General features: G+C 38.4%; 2 pseudogenes; both read left to right on the top strand.

Annotated features, from left to right (window-relative positions):
- The first annotated feature begins 1,288 nt into the window (after nt 1–1,288).
- LOC125204338 (berberine bridge enzyme-like 18 pseudogene) lies at nt 1,289–3,090 on the top strand (annotated as a pseudogene).
- A 6,502-nt stretch (nt 3,091–9,592) lies between these two features.
- On the top strand, nt 9,593–11,484 carry LOC125204500 (berberine bridge enzyme-like 18 pseudogene; annotated as a pseudogene).
- The last annotated feature ends 837 nt before the right edge of the window (nt 11,485–12,321 follow it).

Here is a 12,321-nt window from a genome sequence, read left to right on the forward strand (position 1 = left end):
ATTTTTTATTTTTAGGGGACGGTAAAGTAGTTCAAATTTTATTTAGAACCACCAATTTAATATTCAATACACTCTAAAATATAATTTTTAAATTAATTAATAAATCATTTTATACAAACGAAGAAAATTAGATACTCCCTCCATCCACTTTTACCATTTTCATCCGCCCCCAGTAATTGTCCACTTTCACTTTTTTTATCATAAATGATAAAGAGACACCACATTTTACTAACTCATTTCATTCACATTTTATTAGTATAAAATTAATATATAAAAGTGGAACCCATACTCCATAACTTTCCAACCAACTTTCCTTTATATTTCTTAAAACCTGTGTCAGAACCAAAGTAGACAATTATTAAGGGTCGGAGGGAGCATGAAATTTATAATGGAGTGGTACTAGTAGCTAGGTATACATATCACCACAAAAATATCCCTCTCTCTTTTTTATAGTCCTCGTATGATGCAACACATGTTTTTAGCCCAATTATATGTCTTTAATATCTCGTAGCTGTATAGAATACTACTCCACCCGTTTCATAAATATTGATATTTTGGAGTAACGGAAAGAAAAAGCGATTGAAGTATTATTAGTGGAATAAAGTTGGTTACCACATTATAAAGAAAAAAATTATCTAAAAATAGAAATGAATTATTTTTATGGAACAACCAAAATGAAAAATAATGTCCATGTTTAATGGATATTTATTACTACGGGGGTGAGAAATATCACTTAGGTTTATTATAAGCATGTAATTAATTTTTTTTATTATTTATACGTGTTTAACTTTTATAGTATGTATTTGTCTTGTAACATGTCACTAAAGTTTTCAACTCACTTTTTATTACATTTCTTAAAGTCTATGTCGGGTCAAATGGTGACAATCATAATGAATGGAGGGAGTATATTATTTCGTATTTTAAACATGTGTCATTTTAATTAAGATTGTGGAATAATTAGTAGATATTTTATAGCGTTTTATACAAATCACTTAGTAACATAGTTGAAGATTAACATAAGTTTATTACTCCCTTCGTCCCATAATAGATGTCACACTTTCTTTTTTAATTTGTCCCACAAAAGATATGACATTTCATTTTCTAGAAAAAATTTTCTCTCACATTAATATAAATATAATATTTTCTCTCTCTACCTAATACACAAAATAACTTATTCTAAAATCTTGTGTCAATCCCCAAGTGTGCCATCTATTATAAGACGGAGGAGTATTTACTAGTAGGATTTATAAATAGAAGATGAACAAACACTCAAAGCACAAGTTAAGAAATGGAGCGTACTAGTGTTAAATTCCTCCTCTTAGTATTGACAAACCTCTTTTTCTTCGGAGCTTCTTCATCCAACAATCATGGCTACCACGATTTTCTCGAATGCATAATCCATGAATTCCAACTCTTAAATTCAGCAACTGATTTAATCTACACCCCTCAAAACACCACATACGCTTCCCTCTTACTAACGAAAAATCTCAGCCCCGCCGCCACCGCGCCGGAGAGGCCGGAGCTAATCATCACGCCGCGCCAAGAATCCGAAATCCAAGCAGCCATCCACTGCTCCAAGATGCTCAACCTTCCCATCAGAGTCAAAAGCGGCGGCCATGACTACGAAGGCCTCTCCTACACTTCCCAAACCCCCTTCGTCGTCATCGACATGCGCAACTTCCGGTCAGTCACCATCTCCGGCGACGGAAAAACCGCGTGGGTCCAAACCGGCGCCACCCTCGGCCAGTTCTACCACGCGCTTGCCCTCCGAAGCCGGACTCTCGGCTTTCCGGCTGGGGTCTGCCCCACCGTCGGCATCGGCGGCCACTTCAGCGGCGGCGGGTTCGGCATGATGTCCCGGAAATTTGCCCTCGCCGCGGACCACATCGTCGACGCAAGAATAGTCAACGCGGACGGCGAGATCGTTGACCGGTCAAACATGGGAGAGGATCTGTTCTGGGCTATCAGAGGTGGCGGAGGTACCAGCTTCGGGATTGTTCTGGAATTTAAGGTGACGTTGGTAACCGTCCCAGAGATAGTGACGGTTTTCAACGTCACTAGACGCTTGGAGGAAAATGCGACGGAGCTAGTCCATCGCTGGCAGTTTGTCGCCAACAAAATCGACGACGAACTGCTAATCAGGGTTTTCATGAAACCCGACGTCTCCCCGACGACCGGAAATAAAACGGTCGCCGCTTCCTTCAGCTCCTTGTTTCTCGGCCGGGCTCAGGATCTTCTGCAGATAATGCAGAGGGAATTTCCTGAGCTTGGATTGACCGAACAAGACTGCCTTGAGATGAGTTGGATTGAGTCGGTGCTCTTTTACTCATGGTTCCGGGATCAGCCCCTTGATGTTTTACTAGACAGAGCTCCACGTATCCCCACGTATTTCAAAGGGAAGTCGGATTACGTCAGCACTCCGTTCCCGTTAGAAGGGCTGAGAGGGATATGGAGATTCCTTATCGAAGAAGATGGTTCGGAGCTGCAGTTTAGCCCCTATGGCGGGGCGTTCAATGCTTTCTCCGAGACGGAAACTCCGTTTCCGCATCGGAGGGGCACCATTTTCATGATTGAATATGATGTGGAGTGGGCTAATCTTCACCAATCAGAGGCCCATCTTGATTGGTTAAGGAGATTGTATGATTACATGGAGAGTTATGTGACAAAGTCTCCTAGGGCTGCCTACGTCAACTACAGAGATCTTGATATTGGGAGGAATAATATCGAGGGTGAGACGAGCTACGAACAAGCTAGTGTTTGGGGGCTTCGATATTTCAACAATAATTTTGAGAGATTGGTTCGTGTGAAGACCAAAGTTGATCCGAACAACTTCTTTAGAAACGAACAAAGTATTCCACCTATATCAGTCTTAAATAAAAACCGAAAGACATCTCAGTCAAACATATATATCGACTGATATCCGTAATTAATGAATAAGAATGCTGCATGTATTATGAATAAAGAGATTTGGGATTTTATGTTTATATTATGGCATAGTGAGTTTTAGTTTGGTTTGTAATTATGTTCATTGTATTTTATGTACGATATGACGGTTGGTAATGAATATAATGTGTCCCACTTTTTTATTTATTTTCGTCCGTCCCACAAAATTTGTCTCATTTCATTTTTTACTATTTTTGTAGTGGACTCCATATTCCATTAATTTATTTCTACTCATATTTTATTATAAAACCTAGCTCGATTGAAACCACTTATTATGAACCCAAACATATTTTTATTCTTTCTTCTTGAGCCAATTTTTATGCAAAACCCAATCACCGAAGAGAATAAAAACGGCAGATTACTCTATGATGTGCAATGCTGAAAAATATGAACAAATCATCCCAGATTATTTCTTTTGTTCAAAAATCCAAATAAACTCTAAACAAACCGTGAATCTTCACAAATCAGTTTACACATTTTTAGGCACGACATGGTGGTGGAGGGTTCACGATATATGCAATAGTGGAATTTTCATAGGTCTTTTCACCTAAACCCAAAACCTAATCGGAGACGTTTTCATAGGTCTTTTCACCTTTCCTTCAAAATTCAAAGAGAAACCGAAAGGTGGAGAGTTCATGTTGCGACGATGGGAAATCGGATTGTAGGAACTCATCGGCGTGTAACTCAGGTAGAGATGGAGACTATATCCTACTTTGGGGGAGGCGAGCACGAGCAGCAGTAGCGTTGGCTTAACCTTGAGCAGGCAGAGGCGCGGTGGAGCTTGGCCACGACGGCATCGTCGCTGGACCATGGTGATTGAGATCAGGATGGAATAGTGAGGAAGTGGGTGACCAACGGCCGCGACGGAGCCCCACCAGGCCGTGCGAAGACGGAGGGAAGAGAGGTGGAGAAGTTGGGCAGCGGTGCTGTTTTTTTTGGGGGCTGCCGAACTGAGGAAAACGGGGAGCCCGGTGAATTCTGCGGCGTCGAGAAGTCCGAGAGAGAGATGGGATCAGAGCAAGAACGACGAGCCCTGGATTAACAGCAGCCGTGGGAGAGAGTGAGGGAGGTGTGACAGATTGGCTGAATGGTGGTGACAGCAGGCTGAAACAGTGAACGGAGGCGGACTGGCCGTGACGGCGATGGACTCACGGCTGGAACGCGGTGACAGGGAGCGACCCCAGCAGCAGCTACTCGGTGATGACGGCAGGCCGAGAGAGAGAGACATGGTTTAGGGCATCCACAATGGGGCGGACTATACGACGCCCTAAGCCCCGCCTTATGCACCGCCACATCAGCATTTTATCTTCCGCCTCTTCCACCTGCAATGGGGCGGGCGCCCTAAGCATTTTATTTATTATTTGCCTAAGCCCCGCCTTATGCACCGCCACATCAGCATTTTATCTTCCGCCTCTTCCACCTGCAATGGGGCGGGCGCCCTAAGCATTTTATTTATTATTTGAATATTTAAACACTACAAAAATTCATTAATCCTATTTTTTATGTTTGCAAATATATCAATTAGCATGAATAAAAATATAAAAACACCACAAATTAAAGGCATATCCTATTGTCAATATTCATTTTTTATTTTTTATATTTTATGCTTGCAAATATGGAAATCGTCTGAATTCATTATTGAATTTAGAGAGAAATTGAGATGGGGAAGAAAGTAAAGTGAAAGGTGTGAAATGAAGTAAAAAGAATTGGTGATACATATGGAAGAAAATACAAAAAAAAAAAAAAAAAAAAAAAAAAAAAAAAAAAAAAATGCGTCCATAGTCCGCCCTATAGTCCGTCCCCCCTGCAATGGAGGGGACTATAGGCCGGACGATCCAAAAATGTGTGCATAGTCCGCGGACGATGCATAGTCCGCGAACTAAGGAATGGGCTTAGGGTGGGTTGTTGCAATGGCGGACTAAGGGGCGGACGATGCCCCATTGTGGACGCTCTTAGAGTTGTTTCTCTGATTTGGATATTGAAATTTTGTGTTGGGATTGCTTCGATGGAAATTGTCGACAAATTGGGGAATAGGAGTGATGCAGAGACGCAGAGAACTATTCTTTATACTCCCTCCGTCCACAAACAATAGAATATTGTTGTTCGGCACAGGTTTTAATGTAGAATTGGTAAAGTAAGAGAGATGAGGAGAAAAAGTAGGTAAAGTAAAAGAGATAAGAGAGAAAAAATGAGTAAATATGAGAGAGGGAAGAAAAAGTGGGAAAAGTATGAGAGATAAACTTTCCATTTTTAGAAAGTGATCTATTTTTTGTGGACATTCCAAAATGACAAAAATGATCTATTTTTTGTAGACGGAGGGAGTACTGTTGTGTAGGCTGGGGTTTGTTTATTAAGTTGGGTCAGTGATTAATAGTAATTAGAAGGGAGTATAGTATTTGTTTTCTTTTGTTTAATGGTTTGGACCATTTAATTCCCTTATATGTGTTGGGTTAGGGAGTATTAAATGGTCGATGGTGTTAACAAGGAGAAGGGATTTGGGTTTGATCATTTCTTTCGGCCAGAATGTTAATTTGAAGTTTGAGGCGGAATTTAGTTGAAGATTAATTTCTAGTATGGGTCGATGGAGATAGGAAAATCGGGCAGCCTCAAAAATAAATGAAAGAGAAGAAGAACATGGACTCAAGAAAGGGATCTCTAAGCGGACAAAATTGGAGTCGAAGTCAGGATTCCAAATTCAGAAATTTAATGATCGAGGTGGGCTTTCGAACTAAATACTTTCAAGAGCTTTAGTTTTAATATATCGATTCGAGCATCATTTCATGTGACGAAATGCCTGTTATTGCAATTATTATTAATTCAACTTTCATGAGATGTGATTTATGTGCTTAAAGTGAAAGTGATGTTATGTGATATATGTGTTGATTTATTAAGTGATATTGTGATTTGCTCGACTTGTTAATGTGATGTGAGATGATGCTCGACCTTGACAGAAAAATGATTTGTGTTTCAAATATGTCTTATTAAAAAATAGAGTTTGCAAAGGGTATATCATGCCATAATTTTGTTTTGAGAAATGCTTATCTGTTTGTTTAGTAAGAGAGTTGTCCCTACTATACCTATTGAAATCGAATTCGGGTCTGACTAGGGAGTGAGTCCCTTCTCAGGCTAGTGAACACTATTGGGGATTGTGAGCCGTGTTTTAGATCGGCCGGTCCGGTGATCGAGTTCATGGCCATATTCTCGTTTCACATATTGTTGAGGTTGTTGATGTTGAGGTTGTTGAGATGATGACGTTGATGATTGCTTAGAGGGGAGTGAGTCCCTACTCTATGAGTTTAATCGAATTCGGGTCCTAGCAAGGGTGCGTCCCTACTTGGACTAGTGTACATGATGAGGACTGTGAGTCATCAAATGGGTTGGCCGATTTTCGTGCTCGTGGAAAGTGGCCACATTACACGGCACCTTAAAGAACAGATATGACAGTTTCTTAAATAACTCAAGGAGAAATGGTTGTGTTTTTGAAACGATGTGGAAAAGGACTGAGATGAGACGAAAGTTTGTGCTTATGAAATGATTTTAGTGTTTTCTCGGCATTTTAAAGTAAAACTCGAGATTCACTCAATGGTGGCATGACATAACTGTTTTTTTATAAAATTGTTTTGGCATATGTTCACTGAGTACATCAAGTACTCAGCCCAGCATGTGTTTTTACTATGTGCAGGTTGAGTTGTGACGAACGCGGTGGGTGTTGAGCATAAAAGTGAAGAAGATGGCAAATAAAATATTCCGAATATATTATGTCTTCATACATAATAGCATTCTTCTCACGAATGCTTCCTCTGAAGGTTGTTTCTTTTGAGTTCTTTTTGAGTTGTTGATTATTGAGATAATACTCTGATTTTATTCGAATTATTCTCGTTTATTTCGAGCAATGATCGAGTTTCGTTGTTTTCCCCTTTCTTTCCTGCTTCTTTAACCCTCCCCTAGTCGTGATCAATTGTGTTTTCTATCCCTAGAAAATGCGGACATGACATATACATAGAATATTAACATTAAAAAAAAAACTAATAATTCATTTATTTTATATTCCCTCCGTCCCATAGAAATTGACCATATTTCCTTTTTCGTCTGTCCCATACAACTAGTCACATATCCATTTATGGTAACCTTTTTCTCCTTTTTTACTTTTTCATTTATGGGCCCACCATCCACTACACAATTTCAATTACTTTTTCTCCTTCTCTCTTATGTTACCAAATTATGCATTAAGATCCGTGTCAACCCTAAAGGGCCAATTTATATGAGACGGATAGAGTATTTTTTTATGTAACTATTTATTATGATACATATGATTATCATCCTTTAAATTTTATCTATACTTTACTAGTTACTAATATATTATTACTAATGTTATATTAGTTCAATTTTTTCTATATATTTATTTGTTATAGTTTATTATTTATTAAATATGTATTTTTATACTAGTATTTATTTAATTTATGTAGCCTAACCATTGATATTAAAGTATATTTTCATTTAAACTAATTATAATTTGTATTTGTTATAATATTATTCCACCACTGCATTTTTTTAATTAATATAAGGTTTATTTATTTTTATATGGATTGAATGTGTTTGTGATATATTATTGATCATATTTTATCATTTATTAAATTAGGCACCATATTTTGCATTATATATTATATATATTTGTAACAATAAAACGGTTCGACCAGTGATTAAATCAGTCCGGCCGGTTAAACCATGAACCGGTAGCTTCACCGGTTCGCTTACCGGTCCGATTTTTAAAACATTGCCTAAAACCTAAGTCAAATGCATAAAATTAGGTTACTAATGGAGAGAAAATAGTATTTACTCAGCTTGCTAGAAGCCTGCAAAGTGCAAACAATGTCTCTTTTTCGTGTCATGGAATATTGGAATCACACACACACAAAATATGCAACGAATAATTGCCTTGATTTTTGAGCCTCATTGAGCTCTTGTGAATTTAATACTCCCTCCTCAAATCTGTATCAATCCCCACGAAAACTACCCCCTCTCGGTTCTCTCCCTCCACACATATCTATCTCTCTTTTTTATGTCGCACGATGCAGTTAAGAATTTGCACATGTTTAGCCCAATTATATGTCTTTTTCTGGTAGCTGTATGGAATACTATTCCAACCGTCTCATAAATATTGATATTTTGGAGAAATAGAAAGAAAAATAGATTGAAGTATTATTAGAAGAGAATAAGTTGGTTACCTCCTTACACAGAAAAAAATTACTCAAAAGAAGTGAATTATTTTGAAGGAACAAACCAAAATGAAAAATAATATTCAATGTGTAATGGATATTTATTATTATTGACAGTTGAGACCACATGATATTGTCGAAATTAATGAGGTGAATCAACTGCTGAAATTAGGCATTAATAAACACAAGATGTGATAACTAATGAACAATAGTTTAAATTGCAGCTTCTTTTTAGTAAATACTCTATCCGTTCCGCAGTAGTGGAGACATTTTTTTTTCGGCACGTGATTTAAGAAAAAATGTTTTAATTGAGTTAACTAAATGGAGAATAAAATAGGGAATGAAAAAGGTAGGAAAATGAAGAAAGAATAAAGTAACAGAGAGTAAAAATAAGTGAACAAAAATGTTGACTTTTACTAAAAGGAAAATGACTCAAATACTGGAACGTACAAAAATGGCAAAATGACTCCGCTTTTCGTATTTCATAAATGTCAAAATGGCAAAATAGAATACTTCAAATTGTCATGGTAAAGTAAAACACTTACGGTGACATCTTTTAAGGTGGTGTTCGGTTTCCAAGATAAAATAGTACTAAGATATAGGACTACAAAAACAATCGCAATTTAGTGACGGATAATTCTGTCACTAACCATCGAAAATTAGTTACTAAACAGCTTTTGTGACAGATTAAGTACTGACAAATCCGTCAACAGTAAGCTTGCCAGCAAAAATTGTTAGTGTCGGAATCTGTCCCTAAAGTCACAATGACGGAAATCAAAGACAGCCGCCATGGTAAATTTGGATTATTGACAGACTGTTTTGTCGCGAATTAGTGACTAACATTTTTCAGTTGCTTATCCGTTACTAATCCCGGAAATTCCGCTGTCATCACTAATTCGTCACAAACTAGTGTTTTTATTGTAGTGTAATCTAGGATTGAGTTGTGACATTATTTTAGTTATAGGAGGTTAGTTACGACTAATTATCCCATGATTATTCATTTAGGATTGAGTTGTGAGATTGTATCTCTTGAACCGAACACACTACAAATTTAATCTCGGATACAATCTTGCAAACCGCACACCCCCCTAAATATATATCAGTACAATATGTGGCACGCATTAAATGGGCACCCACATCAGTATGCAAGTTTTTGTCTAAATTAAATAAAAAGTGAATTCTTCGTTCCATTCAAATATTTTCATCGGTAATCCTATTTTTCTGGTGGTAAACAGTGTAATTGATGCGTCAAATTATTAAAACCCGTATTAATTAACATGCGGTAAGAAGGTTGTGGAGGCTGAATTACAAATTTTAGTGCCTTGTGGTTACCAACTCTAAACTCCGGCATTGAAAATATATTGGATAATTCTTTGATGCAAAGCTAACATATCCACCTTCTGGTTACCAACATAAATTGTATGCATTTTTTAAAAAAATATTTTGGTACTGATTTCCAAAAAAACATGGATTTTTATATTTTGGTATTTTAAACAATACGGTACGTATATAGTCTGAATTTGAAGTTATTTTAGTAGCTTTAACTCTGATTTGAACAAACACTCAAAGCACAAGTTAAGAAATGGATCGAACTAGTGTTAAATTCCTCCTCTTAATATTGACAAACCTCTTCCTCATCGGAGCTTCTTCATCCAACAATCATGGCTACCACGATTTTCTCGAATGCATAATCCATGAATTCCAACTCTCAAATTCAGCAACTGATATAATCTACACTCCTCAAAATGCTACATACGCTTCTCTTTTACTAGCACCAAGTCTCCGGCCAGCTGCCTCCTCGCCGGTGAAACCCGACCTCATCGTCACGCCGTTCCACGCGTCGGAAATCGAGGCCGCAGTCCGCTGCTCCCGCATTCTCGGCCTCCAGATCAGAGTCAAGAGCGGCGGCCATGACTACGAAGGCCTTTCCTACACCTCCGCATCCGAGCCTTTCGTCATCGTTGACATGAGAAACTTCCGAGCAGTAACCATCGACGAGAAGACGAAAACCGCGCGCGTTGAGGTCGGCGCAACGCTTGGCGAACTCTACCACACAATCTTCCTCAAAAGCAGGACTCTCGCTTACCCCGCCGGCACTTGCCCCACCGTCGGCGTCGGCGGCCACTTCACCGGCGGCGGCTACGGCATGATAGCCCGCAAGCACGGCCTCTCCCTCGACCACATCGTCGACGCTAAGGTCATCAACGCCGACGGTGAAATCCTGGACAGGAAAAGCATGGGTGAGGATCTGTTCTGGGCAATCAGAGGCGGCGGAGGGACCAGCTTCGGGATTGTTCTAGAATTCACGGTCACGCTAGTCTCCGTCCCAGAAACCGTCACGGTCTTCAACGTGACACGAACGCTGGAGGAAAACGCGACAGAGCTAGTCCACAAATGGCAACACATCGCCCACAAAATCGACGAGAATCTTCTCATCAGACTTTTCCTGTCTCTGGGCCAAAGCCCAGAGACAGGAAACCGTACGGTCATGGCATCGTTTGTCGCACTCTACCTAGGTGGGACCCGCGATCTTCTGGCAATAATGGAAGAGCAGTTTCCGGAACTCGGAATAAGTCAATCAGACTGCATCGAGATGAGCTGGATAGAATCCGTTCTCTTATTTTCAGATCTTAAGAATCCGACGGTGGACATTTTGCTGGACCGGACGCCGCGGTGGGGCTCCGTCTACTTCAAAGGAAAATCCGACTACGTGAGCTCTCCGATCCCGGTGAGCGGTCTGAGAGAGATGTGGAGGTTGCTTCTAGAAGAAGAAGGGTATTACGTGCAGTTTAGTCCATACGGGGGAGTTCTCAACACCATCTCCGAAGAGGAAACGGCGTTTCCTCATCGGAGGGGGAATATATTCATGATCCACTACACTATTGTTTGGAGCAATGGATCAGAATCACAAGTGTGTCTTGATGCGATCAGACGGCTCTACGGCTTCATGGCGCGCTACGTCACCCGGAATCCAAGGAGGGCTTACTTCAACTACAAAGATCTCGATATCGGAAGAAACAATGAAGCTGGGTATACGAGCTACGATCAAGCTAGTGTTTGGGGGCTTAAATATTTTAAGAATAATTTTAAAAGATTGGTTCGTGTGAAGACTAAATTCGACCCCTCAAATTTCTTCAGAAACGAGCAGAGTATTCCGCCGTTGGTATCGTACTTAGAAGATGGACTTCATAATCCATATTAAGTATATGGAATTAGTAGGTCGAATGAATGTTGGATGATTGATGAATAAACTATGTTTGCTCTCTTTTTTTCTAATGTATGCATTGGCACCGTCTTATTAGTAATTATGAGTTGGGAAATACTATCATTTGAGTTTTATATTATAATATACTATAAAATAATGTACAATTTGATTTTATGAATAGTATATATATTCGGTAAAGAATGAGACCATTTATGTTAATAATGGAGAGAAAATAGAATTTATTAGGTCGAGTAAAGAATGAAACCATTTATGTTACTAATAGAAACCAATTACGACTCATATATTTAGTTATGCATACATACAGTCACATTTAAAAAATTGCGGTACTTGATTTTGACAGTGATTTTCCTATCTTCTTACTTTTACTTTGATCTTCTATTGAAATCTACTTTTTCTTTAATTTCAAAAAATTAAATAATACTCCCACTATAGAAAAATTGATGTACTTTATGAATAAAAAATTGTGATATATATTCATTTTTTTCTAAATCGATTGTCGATGAATGAGAATTGGACTATATGTCCAATGCAGAATTGAACTATTTTATTTTGGAATAAAATTGAGTTTTTCATTTATCATTCCTATCAATATAGAAAAAGGAAATTGAAATTGAAAGCAGGAAATTAAATATATGTCGGGTCGTCACCACCTAATTTCCAATGGTGAGGACCCACTTATATATTTGATTTGTTCCAATTAGTATGATTTAATATTAAAATAGAAGCACCTTCAATTTTCTTTGGTTCTATGACTCTATCTCATATTTATTCCCTACACTTACTACATACTCCCTCCGTCTCATAAGTTTAATGACATTTTGATGGTTCCGCGGAGTATAAAATAATTTTAACTGCAAATTTGATATATGGTGAATTGATGCATGTTTGTGGTATTTTATATAAATAATTTTCTTTACTCATTTCTCTCTCTTAGCA

This window comes from Salvia hispanica, chromosome 6 (assembly GCF_029641045.1).
Source record: "Salvia hispanica isolate PSC_SH4W2 chromosome 6, Shi_PSC_v1, whole genome shotgun sequence".
NCBI lineage: Eukaryota > Viridiplantae > Streptophyta > Magnoliopsida > Lamiales > Lamiaceae > Salvia > Salvia hispanica.